The 22,973-nt window shown below is 49.0% G+C and overlaps 1 pseudogene; it reads right to left on the bottom strand.

Moving 5' to 3' along the window:
* Window positions 1–280: 280 nt before the first annotated feature.
* LOC124104041 (ruvB-like 1) lies at window positions 281–22,674 on the bottom strand (annotated as a pseudogene).
* Between the last annotated feature and the right edge of the window lie 299 nt (window positions 22,675–22,973).

The following is a 22,973-nucleotide window of genomic DNA, read 5'->3' on the forward strand; positions in this document are numbered from 1 at the left end:
TCACCCATCATCCTTTGTATTTGGCACCCAGTCACCACCTGCACCCACCGCCTTCCGTTTTACCTGATGCCCCTTTTTCTGTCCTAAAATCCCAGCCAGGGACCTTGTTGTTCCATCTCTAGAGGCTTCTCTGGGCTGTGACCTTTTCTTCAATTGCCCTTGTTCTTGGTGACCTCAACAGGTTGGGGGAGGACTGGTCAGGTGCTCTGCTCGTGTCCCTCAGCTGAGCTCATGGCTTGACTGGGACCATGGGTGTGAGGAGCCCACCGTACCCTTGTGTCTATTGAGATGCTTGCTGTGGATGCATCCAGTTGGCATTGACCACCACCTCCTGGCTGGGTTGAGGGGACGCTTCAGACCCATATGGTCCCTCCTCTCCTGTCCACCTGTGAAGGGCAGTGACATGGGCTCAGTGTCCTGGGCTGCACATTTATCTCACTGACTTGGAACCCACAGGTGGCCAACCCAGGCCCTGTGTTAACCAAGTTTCTCTAATGTCAGTGTGACTCGCGTCACTGTGCACTGGGTGACAACCCAGAACGACTCTCTCTGGTTGCTCAGGCTGGTCCAGCTGGGCTGTTGAGAGCCTTCTGTTGTCTCCTGGTCTCTTCATTGTATCTCCATTACTGACCAACTCAGGGTTAGAGGGACACTGAATGAGGGGGAGGGGGCAGCTCCTGACAGCTGGCCATTCCAGGAGGTTCCTTCCCAATAGTCTGAGCACAGTCTGAATGAGCACACAGAGTTGTCCCCCACATGGGCAGGACCTCAACAACCAGAGTGTGGGGACATGGGATGGAGTGGATGAGGAGATTGTGGGCAGAGGTGGAGGTAAAGCTCAGGATTCACCCTAGCCCCCACTGTCCCCTGCAACAAGTGAGCTTGTCCCAGGGCCTGACCTGAGAGAAATCACAACAGCGCACAGTGGGGGACATGGAGGCAACCTTCTGGAGACAGGACCCAGAACCCACACCTTTAGCCTCGAACCCAAGCCATGTTGGAAGAAATATATAAACAATAGTAGATAATTAAGATATGGCCAGCTAGGTATGGTGGCACACACCTGTCATCCCTGTCATCCCAGTGGCTTGGGAGGCTGAGGCAGGAGGATTACAGGTTGGAGGCCAGCCTCTGCAAATCAGCAAGGCCCTGAGCAACTCAGTGAGACCTGTCTCTGAATAAAAACGTCCTTGGGTTTAATCCCAGTTATTCCTTGCCCCTAAAAAAAAAACGTTTAAAAGATGGAGAGAGAGGGAGGGAGGGAGGGAGATGGAGGGGGTAGGGGTGGTGTCATCCAAATAACATTTAAGATTTTATTTAAAAACACCTCAGGGGAGGGAGGATTCCACCAAGGCAATCCCAAAAGTTATAATTTAAAACAAAAAAAAAATGTTCTTCAGACAGAACTAACCACACTGCATATCTCATGGCAGAGGGGAGGCCCAGCCCAGGCTGTGCACGCTGCCTTTGTGGGGACACAGTCTCCATGGAGTGCCACCCAGGTCCCTTCATGGACTTGTCCTGCTGGTCAGTCAGGATCTGGGCCAAGGATTTGGCATCATGAAAAGCTTGCTGGTCTCCTCCATGGACTCTTGCTCGATGCTGTCCTTCCCGTTGATCTTGGCGAGCAGGTTGGCTGGAGTCAGCAGCTGCACCAAGGACGTGCAGTGGACAGTTGGGCCAGGAGTCCAGCCGGGCCCAAAGGGAGTCCCCCCAGGTCCATGGGCAGCAGGACTCTGCCAGCTGGGCCCCCTCCAGGCTCTGGCTGGTTGTTGTGGAGCCAGCAAAGGACAGAGCTTCCATGACTGGGAACATCACAGTCACAACCCCATCAGGGCGGCCATCAGTGTGACATAAGTGCTGGTCCTCACATCTTCACCCTAGTCTAGAGATTCCTCAACCCAGGCACAGTGGCTTCCCAAGGGCTCTACAGGCTTAGGCAGGAGGATGGCAAGTTGGAGGCCAGCCTCAGCAACTTAGCGGGGTCCTGAGCAACTCAGTGAGATCCTGTTTCTAAATGAAATGCAAAAGAGGGCTGGAGATGGGGCTCAGTGGTAGGGCACCTGCCTAGCACTTGCAAGGCCCTGGATTTTCTCCTCAGCCCCATGTCACAATAAATCAACAATATCAAGGCCCCGTGCATCTCCAGCTCAGAGAGGTTAAAAGTCAGTGAAGCCACCACCCACCAAGGTGGCTTTAGCTGTAGGCTCAGCTGGACCCCAGGGACATGTGGGGGGTGAGGAAATGGGTCCCAGGGCCTCACGGACTGTCAGGGACACCCTTCCTGGTCTGGAGAGCCCACTGTCCTCATGCATCTGGACAGGAGCCAGTGGCCAGGGGAGGGGCTTGGCTGGTGAGGCCCCCATGGAGCCCAGGCTCTGGTTCTGTCCATCTCCTGTCCCAGAGGATGGTGACAGAGTTATTGACCTCCTGCAGAGGGAATGTCAGCTGCAGGAAAAGGGGGGCCTCTCTCATCAATCTAACTTTCACAAGGCACCTCAGATGCTCAGCAGTCTAAGCTACCATGTCTTGGGACTTGTCACACCTGGAATCCCAGAGAGAGCATGAGCCCTGGGCAGCCTTCACCTGGGTCCAGGAGGCCACAGCCTGACCTCAGAGTGGTCTTGGTGCCAATCTCCCCCAGGTGGTTGAGCGCCTCCTCACTGATGTGGATCCCCTCCATCTGGACTCGGATCTTAATGATCCTTCAGAGGAGAAAAAACATGATCCACCGAGACTGGGCCCCAGGCACAGTGGTGACCACTTGTAATCTAAGCTTAGGAGGCTGAGGCAGGAGGATCGCAAGGTGGAGGCCAGCCTCTGCAACTTAGCAAGGCCCTGAGCAACTCAGTGAGAAGCTGTCTCTAAATAAAATAGAAAAATGGCTGTGGAGGGGGCTCAGGAGTTAAGTGACCTTGGGTTCAATCCCTGGTACCAAAAAAACAACAACAACAAAAAAAACAGGGCCCAAATGTCCCCTTTATACAGTGCTTTAAAGTTACATTGTAGAGCATCTTGTGCTGCTGGACTGGGGAGCAGGAGGCTGGCTGCACCCTCCAGGGGACCCGGGTCACCTGCATGGCCAGTGTCCTGCTCACTGACTAAAGAGTACCTAGTGTCCCCCTCTGTCCCTGCACCCCAGCCCCTGAGGCTCCAGGCTTCCTCCGCAGCCTGGGACTGAGAGGAGCCATTTTTATTTGCGAGGTGAATGTGACAGTCCAATAAATTAGAAGGTGTCCCCAGAATCCGGCAGCCTGCACAGAATCAGCAGGGCCATGTCATTTGTCACAGAGACACCTGCTGCTGGTCCCACAGGCGCTGGGTGATAAGGGCCGGGGTATGAAGTTGCATGTGGTGCGGTCTTGATCACCTGGGCCTGGCGCCTCATCCACCATGGGAATTGTTCACTCTGGCAGCTTCGTGAACAAAGTCTCAAGGATCCCTGGCTTTAATTAAAGCCATCAAAACACTTCAGGGGTGGAGGCTCAGGGAACAGGGACACCCAGTCCTCCCTGCAGCTTTCGAGAGAGGTGCTGGGAGAGCCGTGTCCAAGCCCACGCACCGGCTGTACAGAGGGTCAGAGCCAGGGATCCAGGGAGGCCGGGCATTCCTTGTCCTGCACACAGAAGAGGCCCTGCAAGACCAGCAGGGTGGGGTCAAAATGACCAGGCCAGCATGCACCCCAGGAAACCACCCCTTATGAAGGCAACCACTGCTGCTAGGTGCCCCAGCAAAGCCCTTCAGCTAGGCTCAGAGAATAGGCCTGCCATCCGAGCACTTGGGAGGCTGATCAAGAGTTCAAAGCCAGCCTCAGCAAAAGTGAGGCTCTGAGTAGCTCAGTGAGACCTTGTCTCTGATTCAAAGGTAGAACAGGGCTAGGGACGGGCTCCAAGTCGAAGGCCCTGGTTCGGTCCCTGGTTGTTGTCAGGTCCCTGTTTTTTTATTCTCTCCCTCAAATTTAACCAAAGGGGGTTAAAGGTGAGAACAGACAAGACCAGGGGAACAGAGGCTCTGGGACACTGGACAATGTCCCCTTAACCAACCCACTCTGCAGAGGAGGGGACAGAGCCTCTACGTAAAAGAAACTGCCCAGGGTGGTGAGGGGCCAGCAGTGAAGGCGGGAGGGGACAGTAGCAGGGTCACACCTGCTTCATCTCCTGTGGGGGAGCAGAGCATGGTGCAGAGGATGATCCTGCAGTCCAGCAGGTCAAGGGGGATCCCGTGGGGAGAGGGGATGTCCTTGGTGCCCCTGTGAAGGCCAAGAGGAGTCCGGTCACCTACGCTTGTCTGAGACAAGACACTGGACACTGGGAACTGGGAAGGGGACACTGACAGCCACAGAGAGCTAGGGGGTGATGCAAGGAAAGCAGAGCCAGGGACAGGTAATAAACTGACCCTCAAGTGGCCCCAGAGAACCCCTATTTTGTTGATTTTGTTTGGTGCTGGAAGGCCCCACCACGGATCTCCAGATCCAGCCCTTTTTAATTTTTGTTTAGAGACAGGATCTTGCTGGGTTGCTTAGGGCCTTGCTGAGGCTGGTCTCCAACTCGTGATCCTCCTGCCACAGCCTCCTCAGCCTTCTCAGCCTCTGGAATTACAGGTGTGTGCCACTGTTTCTGGCTGGAAAATGATATCTTAAATATGAGGCAAAAAAACACAAAAGAAAAACCAGATAAACTGCAATTATTTGTTTTTTGTATGTGTATGTGATGCTGAATGTGGAACCCACAGCCTTGGGCACGCTGGGCAAGCATTCTTCCACTTAGCCACATACACCTCCAGCACAATCAACTGGAGCTTTCAATCAAAACCCAAAACTTGTTTATGTCAAAGACCCTGTTCAAATACTGAAAAGACTACTCAAAGAATAAAAAATACTCATGAATCACACACATGGAAAAGGTCTAGTATCCACAATACATAAAGAGCTCTTACAATTCAATAATAAATGATAACATAATAAAAAAGGGCCAAGGATACAAAAAGATATTTCTAAAAAATATACAAATAGCCAGTAAAACACAAAAAATGCAGTCTCACTGGCCCTTGGCAAATGCAAATCAAGTGAGTGGCCACCACACACCCACCAGGAAATCTATGGTGGACAGTAACAAATGTCAAGTGGCACATGGAAACACCAAGATCCTCAGACATTCCTGGTAGGAGTGTGGCAATAAAGCCATCCTACTGGTAGTTCCTTGGAAGGTCAGAGGTGCCGTGTGACACAGTAGCTCCACCCCTCCACACAGATCCAAAAGAAAGAAACTGCAGTCCCCACACAACTGCAGCAGTGTCACTCCCACAGCCAACTCCCCTGACGGGCTCTGGCTGATGAGTGCACAGATCGAAGAGCTGGTGAAGGCCCCACGCACTGGGTGATCCTCAGCCACGGGAGATTCAAGGACCTGGAGGACAGGGGTGAAGCCTGTCAGTCACACCCCCACACACACACAGCCACAGAAGGCTAAGGGACAGAAAGCATCCCACTGCCTGAGGTCAGGATGATGGACCGGATGCAGCAGCAGAGGGGCTGTGGACGGCTGATGGGGAGGGAGTGGCAGCATTCTAAAACCGACTGTGGTGGCATTTTTGTGATTTTGTGGACACACTAAGTGCTACTGGAGTTTTCCAGGGTGTAGGATCTACATCTCCAGAGGGCTGTTCAAAGCCACACCTGGGACCGGGCCACAGGCTCCCACTGGGACCAGACCACACCACTGCCTATGACCTGACACCTAAGGCCTGGAGCTGGCCTGGCACAGGAGGTGCTTAGCTCCCTTCTTAGCCTCACACAGAGGGAAACGAGGAGGCCAAGGCTGCCGTCCAGACTCACCACCTAAGACTTTTTAAAAAGACTGGATGCTGCAGAGGCCTACACCTGTCATCTCAGCAGCTTGGGAGGCTGAGGCAGGAGGATCATAGATGGAGGCCAGCCTCAGCAAAAGCATGTTGCTAAATAAGCAGCTCAGTGAGATTCTGTCTCTAAATTCAGTGGGTGGGGGGTGGGCCTTGAAGCCAGGTGCTGCTGGGGTGGACACTTGCTGGCTCTGGCCTGGGCAGGTCCCCGAGTCAGGACAGCCCCACTGGCTCTCAGCACGTCAAGACGTGCCACTGCCCCCAAGGGCCCATGTGGAAAGCCAGGAGAAGAAGCCCTCAGCCAACACTGTCCCTTTTCCCCTGTTCCTCATGAGCCCCAGGGTCAGACGTGGGTCTGCAGGGCAGGGAGCTGGAAGGTCCCCTGGGGAGCAGCCTGTGGGCAGCAGGTCAGGAGTCTCCCACAGTATGCCCAAGTCCCAGAAACTCCTCTGCCCCTGCCCAAACCCCATCTGGCCCAATGTCCCGGCTTCTGGCCAAATCCAGCCCTGGTCACAGCCCAGCCTGCCTCTAGGCTGCGCGCTCCCTGGACACAAGGTCACAGCCCCTGTTCCTGGGCTTGGGGCACAGAAGCACGTCCAGCAGTGCTGCTCAACCACGGCCCTGGACTGGGCCTGAGTCATGTTCTGGAGACCACGTGGCTCCATCCCCACAGGTAGGTTCTCGGGTCAGAGCCACCTTCTCGTGGACCTTTCTCTGGGGCTTAGGGTGGACAGAGCAGCACCCTCTGAAGACATCTACTGGCCAGGCCAGGGACCCTGGGGGGGGGGCTGTGAGCAGGGCTCCCCAGCAAGATGTGCCATGTATCCATATGGAGCCCTCAGCCATCCAGGCGGGACCCAGTTAGGGAACCCAGCGAGGCGACCCAGTGATGGGTACCCAGTGAGGGGATCCAGTAAGGGGACCCAGTGAGGAGACTCCTACAGTATTAGGTGGTGGCTGTAGGGCGCCTGGCCCCCAATGCCACCCAGGGTGCCCTGAGCTCCCCCAGAAAATGGCCAGGCTGACACTAGCTGCCCCCAAGGCTGCAGGAGGCACTTTCACCCTGATCTTGTTCAGTCACATCAGGGGACTTGTGGAGACCACACAATGCTGCCCATGAGCCTGGCTCATTTGCTCAGATCCCAAGAGCAAGGGAGCAGCCAGTGGCAGGGACCCGTGGGTGGCCTGGTGCTATGGTCCCCTAGCTCCTGAGATGGGGCTTCTCCATCAAGAGCCACTGAATTTCCCACTGTCGGTCACTCAGCAGCCAGTCTGGGCAAATGGGGGTTCACTCTGACTCTAGCCATCCTGAGACACTTGGACCACAGGGTTCTTTTCTAATTCCTACCCAGCATGCATTCTTGGGGACTCGTCTCCATGGCCCTCGGCTGCTAGGGTGGAAGAGGCCATCCTGCCACCTGCACTGAGCAGGCCCAGGCCCATCTCCTGTTGAACCAGGAAGACAGAAAGCCCCGAGGGCGCGACCTGACCACTGCATCCGCTGGGCCTTAGGGGAGGCGGGGAAGCCTCCAGCGCAGGGGCCCAGGGAGGAATTTCCCCAAGCTGTGGCACACATAGCAGGGCCACTGTGCTAAAGATGTGTCCAAGCCATTCTGCACCAGACCTCCTGTCCCCAAGGCCTGGAGCAGCTATACTCAAAGGAAGTCTGAGGCCAGGCAGGTATCTCCAGGAAGGTCTTACTGTCCTTACTGGTTTTGTTCCTGGGGAGACCTGCATTCTCCTCAGTGTTTAGAGCAGCTCTACTCACAGTAGCCAAGCTACACAACCAGCCTAGGTGCTCCTCAGCAGATGGACGGATAAAAAAACTGTGGTCCCTATACACAGTGGAATATTACTCAGCCATAAAGAAGAATGAAATGATGGCATTTGAAGGTCAATGGATGGAGCTGGCGAGGATCGTGCTGAGAAAGTAAGCCAATTCCAAAAACCAAAGGCTGAATGTCCTCTCTGACATGCAGATGCTGACACTCAATAGGGGAGAAGAGAAGAGAATTTCATTGGATGAGTCAAAGGGAAGGGAGGAAAGGGACTTGGAGAGACAGGGGAATGAATTGTCGTCACTTTCCCATGTTCACATAGCAACACAACCAGGGACACCCCACAGCAGGGCCAGCCACAGGAATGAAAATCACACCCCTTGTAGGTGACATGGCAGGATGCACGCTGTTGTCATGGGGAGCTAAGAAGAACAAATTCAGAGACAAAACTGGGTTCCCACCTATGACAAGGGACAAGGTGTGATGTCATTCAGTGTCCTCATTAAAGACGAAGCGGGCTCTACTGGCCTCTGGGAGCCAGTGTGAGGGAGCTGACACTCAGGTCACCAGAGCAGCCCCACCTCCTTAGGCCTTTGCTCTCCACAGGAATGTCGATCCTCAGAGGCCTGCAGAGACACTGCACATCAGGGACAGGGCAGCTGCGGCCTTCAGTCCCCCTGCTGTCTCTTCCCAAAGGCAACATGCACTCCCTTCATCCCATCCCAACTTGTGACGTCATGGGTGGGGACAGACCCATGGAGCAGGGACAGCCAGTAGCACCTACCTGATAACACAGTGGCCTCTGTTGGAGGCAAAAAAAATCACGATGGGGGTGATGGAACATTCCAGAGCTTGGTGCAGGGAGGTGAAGCCCTTGATGTCCAGCATGTGCAGCTCGTCCATGAACAGCACGCTGGGGACCACCTTGGACATTCCCTGGATGATGTAATTGTTCACCACCTTGTTGATCTCACCTCGGACAGGGTCACCTCGGGAAATGTCACCTGCTCTCCTCTCCACACCTCAATTCCCTCCATACCCAACCCTGCAGCCTAGTTCTCCTACTGGCTCTCTGACCCCAGGCTGGGTACTGGACCCATTCCAGGTTTGGTGTCATCATTTGAAAACAAGAATCATGCCAGGTGTGGTGGCACACGAATATAACCCCAGCAGCCTGGTAGGTTGAGGCAGGAGGATCGCAAATTGGAGGCCAGTCTCAGCAAGTTAGTAAGGCCCTGAGCAACTAAGTTGAGACCCTGTCTCTGAATAAAATACAGAATAGGGCTGGGGACTGTGCTCAGGGGTCAAGAGTTCCTGAGTTGAATCACTGTACCCTCATCTAAAAATAAGAAAACAGGTATCATCGCCCCCAAATGCCACAAAAAGTCTTCTGTGGAGCTGTGTGGGGTGCAGTTCCCAGGAGCTTCCCCATCTAGCCCAAAGCCTGATGCCAAGACACCCCACTTGGGAGCCACAGGGAGATGCGTTTTCATGTGTGAATTCTCCTCTGCTGCATTCGGTCAAGGAGCCCTTTTGCGGGCCCTGGGTGACAATGCTCAGGTTCATTAACTTTCCACGAAGTGCATTTAGAATCCTCTCCCCAGGAAACCTGAGCAAAGAGGGTCAGAGCAGGCCCAGCCTTGGCCCCAGAACCATCAGCCCCTACAGAACAGCAGACTCACCTCAGGTCCCAGCCCTCACCTTCGAAACCAGTGCCCCCTGTCATCAGGATGGAGCTTTTCCCAAGAACCGGGATCTGAGGCCTGTCCTTGCCCACAGCCATGATGTGGGGCTGTCAAAATAGAGTTCAAAGACAAATCTGCTCTTGGCCACTCATGGAGGAGCTTAGGCTGCTGCAAAGCCTCAAGGCAACAGTGGATTCATGTTGAACTTACGTTTTCTGGGAGTAAAGTGGTAATGGGCCCTAGAAGGACATAAAATTGGTGAAGAGCCCAGCACAGTGGCACACATCCCCGGCCCTATTCTGTATTTTTTTCAGCAGCTGGGTAAGCTGAGGCAGGAGGATCACAAGTTGGAGGCCAGTCTCAGCAAACAAGCAAGGGCCTAAGCAACTCAGCCAGGCCCTGTCTCTAAATAAAAAGTAAAAGCGCTGGGATGGGATTCAGTGGTCCAGGGCCCCCGAGTCCAATCACCAGCATCAAATAAATAAATAAATAAATAAATAAATAAATAAATAAGTCCACAAAAGAGCAAGGGAGACCCACTGCCTGGTGTCAAAGTCAGCACCTTTCTGGGACCTCAAAGGAAGCAGATTCTAACCTCAGTGGGGCCAGAACACACAGTGTGGCCAAGGCTTCTAAAGGGAGTGAAGACCCAGAGCCGTGCAGTGGGGGGCGCTCAGAGCTGGGAGCATGTCAGAAGCAGGGCCTCAACTCAGGTACGGGCTCAGGCTTCACCACACATCCTTCTTGTGATCTCTGTCTTCTTTGGCTTCATTAACTGGCCCATCATGAACAGGATGTCTTGTCCCCTCTGTAGGAGAGAGGACTTTCTAAGGCAGCTACCAAAGCCCATCCTCCTGCCTCCTGCAGGTCCCTGATGTCACTCAACTTGGAAGCCTGAGGTGGACAGGCACAGAACAGCTCTCCTGGGAAGGATGAGGGCCTCCTAAACTCAGAGGTATCCCCTCGAGGTTTCCCCTGACCTGCAAGAATCAAGCAGAGTTGTGTGTGGTGGCACCTGTCTTTAAAAATCCTGGCAATTTGGGAGGCTGAGACAGGAGGACCGCAAGTTGGAAGCCAGCCTCAGAAATTTAGTGAGGTCCTGAGCAACTCAGCAAGACCCTGTCTCTAAATAAAATATAAAAAGGGCTGCAGACCGGGCTCCATGGGTAAGCACCCTGGGGTTTAAGCTTCAGTACCAAAAAAAAAAAAAAAAAAAAAAAAAACCTCCAGCCAGGTAGGAAGAAACTTAAATCCCAAGAGTCTATGGACTCTCCTGCGCAAAGCTCCAAGGGACAAAAAGCAAAACCAGATTCCCAGCAGAAAGCTCATATCTGGTGGGGAGGAGGAGGCCCCCTTCAGGATGAAGAGCAAACTTGAATCTCTGTCCAGTGGGACCCAGAGCAGCGCCAGCTGGGAGCTGGAGGACTCAGGGCTTGGGCTCTACAGAGGCTGGAGGCTCAGTGAGGCTGTCTGAAGCCCTGTGAAGTCTCCCACCAGGAACCACAAGCCCGGGGTGGAGAGCAGCCCCCACCAGGCTGGCAGGCGATCAGGAACAGACAATGCCCAGAGATCAGCTGTGACGGAGTCTGGACATTGGGACAAGGGGGCCGAAGCTCATGTCGTGCTCATTGCAGAGCCTCCCAGAGGGCCTCCATGAGGACAGCACGGCCCTGACCACTGGTTCCCAGGGTCTTGGGCACGCGCTGGGCCAGCAGGGCCTGTCCCTGGGGCCTGGCACTGGCCATGTCCAGGTCATGGAATGTCCCTACCTGGATGACCTCCTTCTTCTTGTGCACGTCGCCCTTGGGCAGGGCATATCCTCCTCGGCCTTCAGGGCGAACTCTGTGGCCTACATGTCGCACCTCCCTGCCTCTTCTAGAAGATCACGGGGCACCGGGACCACATCGAGCTCAGTGACAAGAAGGTCCCCGCTGCCCACCGAGGGCCCCCAAAGTGCCCTTCACCTGCTCCCTGCAGCCTGGTGCCAAGCTGGGCTCCCAGACTTTCCAGAGATTGAGACTTTCTGGAAGATTCTCTTCCCTTTGTTTTCACTCCTTATCAAGGAGCATCCAGGGGACTCACTGGAGCAGGGGTCCCGGGCTCTCCTAGGTGGTGATTTATTGGTGGCATGACGCCTCAGGCTCATCCATGAACCAGGGAGGTGCAGCCACCATGGGATGCAGCAGCAGATAGAAGAGGAGCAACTTGGTTCAGTCCCCAGGCTCAGGACTCAGGGAGGGACACCAGGGAAATAAAGGAAGATGGAAGACACCGCCTGCTGCAGCAGGAAGGGACGAAAGCTGTCTGGTCCCTGTCCCCCAAAGGGTTTGGGTCTTGCACACTCTGCCTGCTGAAGTCACCAGGAGAGGAAGACAGAGAAAAGCCAAGGTGACTTAGGTAAAGGGAAAGCTGCTGACCTTCCCTCACCCACCCCCGCTGAGGAAAGTGAGGCCCTGGTCACCCAGGTCCCCCCCTGGCAGACCCTCAGGCATGGTGCTGTCCTAAGGGAGCATACCTTCACAGCCCTGCTGTTGGCCTCCATGTAGATGAAGTCCCTAGCCTCCACTTGCTCCTTCTGCAGACTTTCAAAAATGCTGGTGTTCAGCTAAATCCAAGCCAAACCAGACAAAGGGGGACTCAGACAACCGTGATGCACGTTCCAGTTCCTTCTGACCCTGAGGGAAGGCACCTTTCCGTAAGAGACCTGAGGGGCCAGGCACAGTGGCACACACCTGTCATCCCAGAGACTCAGGAGGCTGAGGCAGGAGGATCACCAAGTTGGAGGCTACCTCAGCAACTTAGGAAGGGGAGACTCTCTCTCTAAAAACAATACAAAGCAAAATAAAAAGGGTAGGCTTCTGGCTCCCTGCTTAAGCACTACAGGTTCAGTTCACAGGACTAAACATGAGAGAGATACAGACACACAGACAGACACCTGAGGTAGCCAGCGACCCTAGGAGTGGGTGGGTATGAAGGTATTGGGCAGGATGCAAGAGCCTGGACTGGGGGGCTTAGCACACCAGGAGGTGAACCTGAGGGTGACCGTGTCTGCTGCAGGAGACAAGAGAACGTCACCACTTCTCTTCTTTACCTTGCCTTCAGGAGTTGCAAAGTGGTAGGAGCATTCTCACAGGGACCCAGCTGCCCTTAGAGAGGACATGTGTACATGCCCACGCCCTACAGCACCCCCCAGGATCACCACTACAGCTCCAGTGCTTGGGTTTGGGACACCAGAGCTTCCTGCTTACCCAACTGAGGCTGCATTTGACATGGCCCGTGATTCCACATCTCTGGGCCTCGGGTTCCTCCTCTATGTGACAGCACCCAGAAGCACCCACAGAGGAGTCCATATCAGAAGGGGAAACATAAGTTGGAATCCCAGCAAACTGTCTGGGTCAGAAGGCTGAGAAAGGAGGAAATCCAAGGTGGAGGCCAGTCTAGACCACACAGTTAGGCCCTGGGGCTGAGGCACTGCTCATTGGCAGAGCGCTAGTTCACTATGGCCAGTGCCCTGGGTTTGAGCCCCAGGACCACAAAAAAGCAAATCCTAGCACCCTCAGGCCCCTGGGGCTGTGCACACACATCTCAGGGTGATGGCGCTCTACGGGGTCTTGCTCTTCCCCAGGGGTGTTCACTGGGCAAGGACAGCAGCCTCTGCAAGACCCAGCTGGCAGACAGGTCCTGAGGCTGAGCTTCCAGAGCAGTTGCTACAGACAGCCACCCTGTGGAAACACACCTGAGCTCTGTCCCAGACAGAGTCCAGAGTCAAAGGGGGGCGCGGGGTACACGATACGTACTAACACCCACTGCAGGGCTCCCTCGGCAGGAGGGGGCCCCAAAAATGCCAATCCAGAAACAAAGTGGGTTTGTGGTGGCCAAAGGCCAGGGGGAGGGACAGCAGGTGGCCATTCATGGGAATTAGGTCCCTTGGAGAGTTATTACAATGTTCTAAAATTAAGATGGGGAGTAAACTATGTCATGCATCAAAATCCTGTGGGCCACACACACTTAAAGTGGGTAAATCAGGTTCACAACTGCACCCCAAGAGAGCTGCCAGGAGCTCGCCAGGGCTCAGCCTCTCTGGCCTCCTTGTGGCACTGTGCAAACAGGAACAGGGCTGGGGAGTCCCCAGCCCAAGATTCGTAAGCCTCCTTCAAACTCAGACACTTCACATCCCCACACAACGAACCTGAGGTCCTTCTGTCTCAGTATCTCATCCATGTGGGAAAACTGCCCAGAAGGATTTGGGTTTTGTGGGGGCTGGAGGTACCAGGGATTTGACTCAGGGCCCCTTGACCACCAAGCCCCATCCCCAGTCCTGTTTGGCATTTTATTTAGAGTCAGGGTCTCCCTGAGTTGCTTAGGGCCTCACTTTGGCTGAGGCTGGCTTTGAACTCGTGATCCCCCTGCCTCAGCTGCCCAAGCTGCTGGGATCATAGGTGGGCACCATCTTTGTTTTGGAAGACAATTTTCCTCTTCTCTATTAGGCTCTTTTCTTGGAGAAGCTGGATGAAGCAAACGAATGGATGGCTCAAATTTCCACTGTGTTCCTTTGTCCTCTCTCCTACTTGGAAGAGGACAATTTTTCTCCTTTGGTCTCAGGCACTTTTATACGGTTGATTTTCCAGATGAACTGGCTCAAGATGTCATTTCTGAGAAGGAGCCACCTTCTCAGAACCTCATTAATCCAGGGTGGACAGGATGTGGTGAGGGATTAAAGAGAGAGAGAGAGGTTTGTGGGGCCAAGCTCCTTAGATGAAGGCCCCATTAGGAAACAGAAAAATAGCCCTTGGAAGAAGTGACATTTTCATGATCTTCATAAAGCAGTGACCGAGAAATCACCTCAGAAAATCAAAGAACCATCAATTATAAAAGGGGGAAAGATGGAGAGATTCTATGGTGGATGGAGAGTCGTGGTGAGCCGCTTCTGCCGTTTCTGCAGACTATGGTCGCCATTACAAGATGGCGCTGGCTCCAATGTGGTCTGTGACAAACAACTCCTTATTTGGGAGAGTTGGCGCATGGTTTTTCACCACCCTATGAGAAAGCTCCACGTGGCAGCTTCGCATTGGGGGTTGGGATGCTTTATTAAGGCTGGGAGGGGCATCCGAGAGAGAGAAGAAGAAATATCAAGGGCCTGAATAAACTGCTGAAAGAAGATTCCTGAGTTGCGTCTTCCTTGTGGGCAAGGGGTCGTGACAGAGAGTGGTCTAAAGATTAGAAACTGAGTCCCAGAGAGCTCAGAAGACTCGCAGGGGTCACCCAGCACCAGAAGACTCACAATCACCCTGCCCCTCAGCCAGCACTTGATGGAGGATGACTGTGGAGCCTCTTTCTGAGCCTGAGGCCTTGATCTGGAAAACAGGGGAAATAAGATTCAAGGTGCCTGCACACAGGGGCACATAGCTGCGAGGAGCCACAGGTAAAAATACCTCCCCAAGCCTGCAGCAGGGAACCTGGCTATGCAGCAGGGGACAGGTACAGAGCTAGTGTGAATCAATCATAACAGTGGATGAGTAAAAACATTATGAAGAAGAAAGAAAAAAGAAACAAAATTATGTCCACTTTGACTTTTTGGGGAGGTGAGGGGGCAGTATTGGGAATTGAACCCAGGGGTGACTTACACCTGAGCCCCGTCCCCAGCCCCATTTTTTATCTTATTTATATACAGGCTTTCCCTGAGCTGCTCAGGGCCTTGACTAAGTTGATGAGGCTGGCCTCCACCTTGTGATCCTCCTGCCTCAGCCTCCTGAGCAGCTGGGATGACAGGTGTGCTCCACTGTGCCTGGCTGGCCAATGGTCATCATGTGGGGGACGAGATGGCAGAAGCAATTTCTTGACTTAACCACAAAACTCCCAGGAGCAATGAGAAAAGAAAGAGCTACCTCATGAAGGGACCTATGTCCAAGCCCTGTATGAGGTGTCCCTTATACTACATGGTGTTACCATATGTATTAAAAAAGACTTAAGGCTACTGGTTAAAATCTATTTAAAATAGGTATTAAAAATATACCAAGGGCTGGGTGTGTTGGTGCAGTCCTGTAATCTCAGTTGCTGGAGAGGCAGAAGGACCAAAAGTTCAAAGACAGCCTTAGCAAAAGTGAGTTGCTAAGCAACTCAGTGAAACCTCATCTCTAAATGAAGTAAAAAATAACCCTGAGATTGAGTCTCAGTAGTTGAGTGTTCCTGAGTTCAATCTCCAGTATCCCCCATAAAAAAAGTACCAGGGGGCTGGGGCTGTGGCTCAGTGGTAGCTTACTTGTCTGGCACATGTGAGGCACTGGGTTCAATTCTCAGCACCACATATAAGTAAATAAAATAAAGGTCTATCAACAACTAAAAAAATAGTTTTTTACATAATGTACCTATTTGTTGACAGCCTTTGACCTTATTTGCTGTGTACTTTAGTCTTTGAGATTGAAGTTGGCCATGCATGGTGGTGCAAGCCTGTAATCTCAGCTGCTTCAGAGGATGAGATAGGAGGACCCTGAGTTTGAAGCCAGTCTCAGCAATGGTGAGGCGCTAAGCAACTCAGTGAAAACTTTTCTCTAAATAAAAATTATAAATAAGGGTAGGGATGTGGCTAAGTTGTAGAGTACCCCTGACTTCAATCCCTGGTTTTGCCCCCCCAAAAAAGGGGACTGGGAATATAGCTCAGTTGCTAGAGTGCTTGCCTTCTAAGCATGAGGCCTTGGATTTTATCCCTAGTACCACAAAAAACAAAAAACAAAAAACAAAAAGGAAAGAAAGAAAGAGAGATTGACCTTTCATGTAGTTTAAATTCAATGTAGTCACACTCTTATTCTCCTGCCACACTGAAGAACGGTGTTTACTAAAATGTTTGGAATGTTTCTATGGGTCAGGGTCATTTTAATAAAATGCTTTCACATATTTAAAAAAAAATGAGTAGAGGACCCATTGAATCCAGATTTAAAGACAGGTAGTTAGTGTAGTTAGGTAAATTGGGTCTAATATCCAGTAAAATTGAAAATGAAGACAAAGTTTACGATGGAGCCCAGGAAAGCAGAGCAGCACTTGGTAAATTAAAATGTTAATATTCCCAAGGCCCAGAGCCCATCCCAAAGAAATGTTAATGAAACAGCTCTCAGCAAACAGGGAGATGCTAATCAAAAGCAGCCCCAGGCCCTTCCTGACCAGATTACTCCTCAGGCCCATCTGCCCCTCACCTTTTGGGCCTGACAACCTACATTCTATCACTGCAAGATAGCAGAACAAAGGACAGGAATCCTGTGGGAAAGTTGAAAGAAGACCTTAGCTATAAATGAGGGAAGATCTCCCCCCTTCCACAGACTCCACCTCTTGGGTCCCCTTCTTCCTCCTGAAGAAGTCCTTTCTGCTGTCCTTAATCAAGCTTCTACTCTCCACTCTAACCTTGCCTCGGTGTGCTTCTCTGGTAGGGAAACTAGGACTTGTCACCGATAAACAGCGGTAACACAATTACAGTTTTGAAAAATCCTTAATTGGGACACATAAAGTATACTACCTCATTTAGGAGAGATTAATTCTTTTTAATGTCACCTAATTTTTTTCTGTTTTTTTCATGTGTGAAAATCTCAGATTGTTGTTAAAGATGGTGCCTGGAGCATTTCTCTTCCAGGAGCTCAAGTCTAGGATGCACTGAATGGCTCAAACTTTGAATGGTGTGTGAACAATCACATCCAATCCCTATGAATGGTGTGAAATTCCTTAAGTGGCATGAACTGTCAGCCAATAAAGAAGTAACATCCCACTCTCCCCTACTCCTCCTCATCCTGCGTTGAGCCTATCAGTATCAACACCCTGTTAGTTCTCTTTCTCTCTCTCCCTCTCCTCTCTCCCTCTGTCCTTCTCTCCCCATCTCTCCACCTCTCCCTCTCCACCTTCTCTCTCCCTACCCCTCACTGTCCCCCTTTCCCTCCCTCTTTCCCCTTTCTCCTTCCCCCATTCTCTTCTGTGACAGGTCGCTACAGTGTTGCTAATAAAATCTTGGCTTGTTGAATTTATGGAGATTTCTGCCATTCCTACTCAGATGATAAATCAAAATCTTTTAAAAATGCCCTCCATTTCTTGAAGAAAAATGAAATAAAACATGGGGAAAAGATCATTGATAATGTTGAAAGTGGAGTTCTGAGATGAAACAAAATTTCTCACTTTGCAAATTGCATCTGGGTGCTTGTCTCACAAATTTTGAAGAATAAAATCTATTTATTTAAGCAAGAAGAAATAGAACTCCCACCATCTGGGATAGGGAATGATACCAGATAAATACATTTTTTGTGTGCCATATTAGAATTTTACAGATGTTTTTCAGCAGACATGGAAAAATTTATTTAAAATAGGCTTTGGAAAAAACATCCGGATTACCATATGTGTTCACTTTCATGTTTTTCTGTGACCCATCTTTCCTCTAGCAACTTCACCACTGGACAGAGGACTTTGTTTAAGGTGTTCCCAAAAGTGGGTTTTAAAGTTTTTTACATTTTAAATAGGACATAATGGTGCTCATTAACATATCTTCCAATTAGCCTCCAGGTGTGGTAGGATGAGGTCCATTTTTCTGATTACACTGACATTTTACTATTTATTCTATTTTATACTTATTCACAATGAACAGAGAACCCTAGAGTTGAATATGTGAACAGAGAGCTACAAAACTATGGGTTTATTCTCAAACCTAGAAATAGCTAACCTAAAGTTCTGGAATTTAGATTTTTCTTCTGAGTTTGTGATACTGCTTCCCCTACCTTTAAAAAGCTCAGGAGTCATGAGGTGCATGAGTTAAAATCCAGCATCAACAACTTACTGAGACCCTAAGAAACTCAAAGTGACCCTATCTCTATATGAAAATATTTAAAAAGGGCTGGGGATGTGATTCAGTGGCTCAACACCCCTGGGTTGAATTCCTGGTACCAAAAAGAAAACAAAACACAAAACAAGAATCCTCATGAGTAACAAGTCCTAAAATTACAGCCTCTCTTGTGCATGAATACAACAAATGGAATTCGGGTTCTCTTCCGATAATTATCCCAGTCTTCACCTCACAATCTGGGGACATGCTGGACTCATGGCACATGGATGCCCACAAAGGGCTTTCGAGACAAGCTGAAAACACCATAAAGTTATGAAACAAAATGCCCAGGTTTTCAACTGCTGATCTAAGCTTCACTAGACTAATAAGAGGGGGGTGAAGTTTGAGCTGCCACAGAAACCCTCTGAGGAGTCCTGTGAAAGTGGCCTTAGGCTGAGCCTACACAACTCTATTATAAAAAACTCCAGTTTCAAACCTGCAGTCTCTCCAGAGTACTCCAGTTTGGCCTCAAACAAGTTACTTCCCCTCAACCTGATAAACAGAGTGAAGCCCCTGGAAGGCTGTCCTAGCCTGATAAGAGAAAAAGGCAAAAAGATCAGGCTGGAGACCACCAGACCAGATGTTTCTGACCCCAGGGTAAATGATGTCATGGAGAAATCTGGTGGTAGCTGAAGATGATTATAAGGGGGGTCAAAAAGCCCAATATTTAATAAATAAGAGAGCTAATTAACAGGGATTCAGGCAGCCAAAACAAGGATGCACTGGAGCTGGAGAGCCTGATGAGGACCTGATATCCCATCACTTGTCTTCATTTCCTGATCCTCTGCATAATCCTCACCACTCTCCAACTCTATGCCCTTGTCTGGACCCTGGTGAGAGCTGCAACTTTTTCCTATCATTCTCTCCTCAACCAGTCATCTGCTCCACACCAGGAAAGGCCTTCCTTGGTTTTTGTCCTGATCACCCTGGTCTGAGTGAGTGTGCATATGCTGGACATAAAGCCTAAGGCTTGAGACTTTTGAACGTAGCATGCAGAGGGAATATCTGTAATTAGTCTGTCATAATTAAGTGTGCTTTGCAGTGCTTATAATTAATTTATAATTGTTAGGTGTGAATATATTATATCTATTGTAGTACCTAGCATTAAGAATTGTTGTTTTCTTCATTAAGAACCTATAGGGTGAAATTATGTTGAGTAATGGACTGAATAAAGCATTGAAAGGGGCAAAAGTGCATGGACATTCTTTATTTCTCTCCTGTACTGCATATGTCACAATTGTTGCCCCCTCACAACAAGTCCCTGGCCACACTTTTCATTTTCCACCATTGTCACTCTTGCCAGCTTCAAACAACCTACTTATTCAGTCTCAAGATAACAAGGCACACTTATCATTTTCTTGCTTTCAGGGTTTTCAGAGTTCTCCCTGTGACTTGTTTTCAGCTTCTTCTTAGCACAGAAACGTGGGCTCCTGATCCATGACAGAAAGCCTCCAAAATGATTAAAAGAATGGCACCTTAGAGACTGATTGGATAAGTCTTTAGGCACTGCCTCCAACCTAAGCTGAGTGGGCCCCGAATCAAGTCCAAAAGGCAGGCTGTTCCATTTTCATTGTTAAAAGACTAAGAATCAGGGCTACGATATGAACTTAAATAAGAGAAATTAAAATACTACTTATAAGATATCTTCTGTTTTCCAGATATTCTCTGTACCACATGTGATTAAAACCTGACATTTTCCCTCCAGTGGGTATATTTTTGTCTATAACTGTATAAGAAATCACTCTAAAACTTACTAGTTCACATTTGGATTGAACTGAATTCATCTGCAATGTTTTTGCTGCATGTGTTTAGCTGTTAAGATTACTGAACTTCAGAGGTTGATTTGGCTGCCTCCCCCCCCAAAAAAAAAAAAGCACCTGGAATCTTCTTCACATGATATCTCAGAATCTAATAAATTAAGGTGAGCTTGTTCTCATTAAGGAGACAGTGTTCTAAAAGCAAAAGCAAAAACATTAAAAAATATTTCCTGACTAGGTACCTGACTAGCCACAACTTTATATAAGCCATAAAAATATAAGAATAGCCCTGACCCAAAGTTTGTAGAATACATTCTGCATTTAGCTAGAGTAAAAATAAAATTGCATAACCAAATTTCTGTACACAGATAAGGCTAAAGGACTACTGATATTATATCACTAATTCTGCCTTTTGTAATAGATGAGGTTTATACAGCTGTTCAGTCTCAAAAAATATTTTCAAAATCCCACAAGTACTCTGTGTACGTGTGTGTGTGTGTGTGTGTGTGAGTGTGTAAGGGTCCCGTGAAACGTCGGAGAAAGAGACCACCAAGTGACCACTCATGCAATTGGAAGAAGGGGATTTATTGAACCAGCATGCTGGGGCTCCGTGCCCACTCAAGAAGGGAAAGCAGCCCAGAGCCCCGAGCAGGGGCTGAGCACTGCTTAAGTACACTTTTTGGGGAGGGCGGAGGGCTTTGTATAAATCAGAACAAATCATCATGAGGCGCGGGAAAATTGAACAACAACTCCTAAACATGATTAGTTCATTCATTGGTGGGAACAGGTCAGGCTGGAGTGATAGGTCATTTCTAAATGGGGTACACATTCAAACTGATTGGTTTTAGGGCCTAAAGGACTACGTGACCATTTACACAGAGCCCTTCAGTTATTAAACAAACAGCCAGGGGAAATATTTACTGGGCAGTTCCAAGCATTGTCTTAACAGCTACAGAAATTTCAAGTTTTGCAGGTAGCATAGAAACCTAACAATACCTAATCCTTTACATTTTAACTCAGACCTTGCAGCTTAGAAACTTTACAACACCCGGTCTTTTACCCTTTAACTTTTACGCTTTAACTTCAATTTCTTTTACCCTTACAAGTGTATGTGTTTATATGAGTCTGGTACTAGTGGTTAAACTGAGAGAATTATTATTCCTGTGTTATATCCTCAATTTTTTTCTTTTCTTTTCTTTTTTTTTATTTTGAGACAGGATCTTACAAAGATACTTTGTTGTGTGCCCACATGATCAAATATGCCTGACCCAAAGGCAAAACTTACCTCCTTTAGAAGCCATGATTCATCATTTTTTAAGTGGTGACATTTTTAAGTAATGACATTTATTCAAAAAGGGGAGGAGGGTTACACACATATGGTGCTCATGTCAGCAATCTTAATAATTTGGGAGACTTAAGCAGAAGAATCACAGTTTCAAATTCAGCCTAAATAATATGAGAGAGCCCTAAGAAACTAAGCAAGACTTTGTGTGAAAACTAAAAATATAATAAAATACAATTTAAAAAGCCTGGTAATACAGGGGTTTAGGAGAACTACCCTGGGTTAAGTATTCATTCCTCTCCCCTTAAAAAAAAAGAAAAGAAAAGAATAAAAAAAAAAGAAAAACAAAATTTTTACATCTGATGAACTTTTTAGTCAATGGGTATAATATGTTTGAGAAAAACTTCTAAAGCTTATAGCAAGGATTTGAAATAAACTTGGGAAATTGCTGAAAATTGAATTGAAAAATCAAGAACAAGCAAGATTTTTAAAATTTCTTATCAGGAAAAAATTGAAAACAGGCATATTTCATTTCAGTCATGATGAAAATGCAGGATGCTATGGAAACTGCAACAAAAAGACTGTATCTGTATCATAAAAGTTTTGTAAATGGAGAATATGAAACACTACATAAAAAAGTGAGGGTGAGACAATATTAAGGCCATATATGTAATCTGAAATAAATAATATACTAGATCTTCACTATACAAATTTTATCTGGGAGTATGTCTACAAAACAACACAATAATCCTTGCATCATGCTGAGGATTTGTGATAGTCTCAAATTAAAAATGATTTCACATCTGTGGCTGTTGTGCAGGGACTCATATCAAAAAAAGCAAGGTTTGGGGCTCAAGCACTTGAAAGAAGATGTGAGGAACTTTTGGGATGGTAGGCATGCTACTTCTGCAGGCAGCAATAGCCCATAACCAGCCTCTAGCTTCTATCCCTCAGCCCCCATAGTTATTAAATAGAATTTTTTTATGCAGGTCAGACAAAGAAGGCACATCAACAACATTTGACTGATGTAAGAGCATGCTCACAAACAAATGCTTTTGACCTTGAGTACATACATTGAATCTGAGTGTTTATGACCTTGGCTACTTGCTAAAAATACAGCCCTCTGGAAGCCTGGCCAGGTACAAACATACTTGGTCTTTTTTGTCCTTAAATGCCTCATGGCATTGAGCATTTTACAACTTCTACTGTAAGGAGCAATGCTAACCTCTCCATTCTTAAGGTGCAACACAGAATGCTGTTTATCTCTAATTCTTACAGACAAAAAATAATAGTCTTGCTCTCTTGCCACCTGGGTAAATATTTTTTTTAAGTCCACCAGTTATGCTTAACAGGTAAAATGTGGTAAACTTGGATACCTGCGCTGGCCATGCCAGTTGTTCACCGGAGCTATTGGCTGCTGTTGTTTCATTTTATGCATCATCCATTGACTGGACTTGAAGGCCTTCATCCTTCTTCTTCTCCCCAGATTCAATCATCACAATGAGGAAGGTTGATGGGTACTTTAAAAATACAGAGATTTTACTCTACTGGATATACTTTGGATTCCTAGACTTCTTGATTATCTTGCAATTCCTCATTCTGGTAGTCTCTCATACACTTGCATCAGTTTTTTTCTGTCAGATCTATAGAAACCATTCATCCCATGGCCAGAGCAGCTGCACATGACTCATTTGACTACTTCTCCAAATCATCTATGCCACTGCTGCCACTTTTTTCTTTGGCCAGGGGCTGGGGACTGGGCTTCAG

The sequence above is a fragment of the Marmota monax genome, unplaced genomic scaffold (genome assembly GCF_021218885.2).
Source record: "Marmota monax isolate L192 unplaced genomic scaffold, Marmota_monax_Labrador192_F-V1.1 WCK01_AAM20220418_F8-fsc00565, whole genome shotgun sequence".
NCBI lineage: Eukaryota > Metazoa > Chordata > Mammalia > Rodentia > Sciuridae > Marmota > Marmota monax.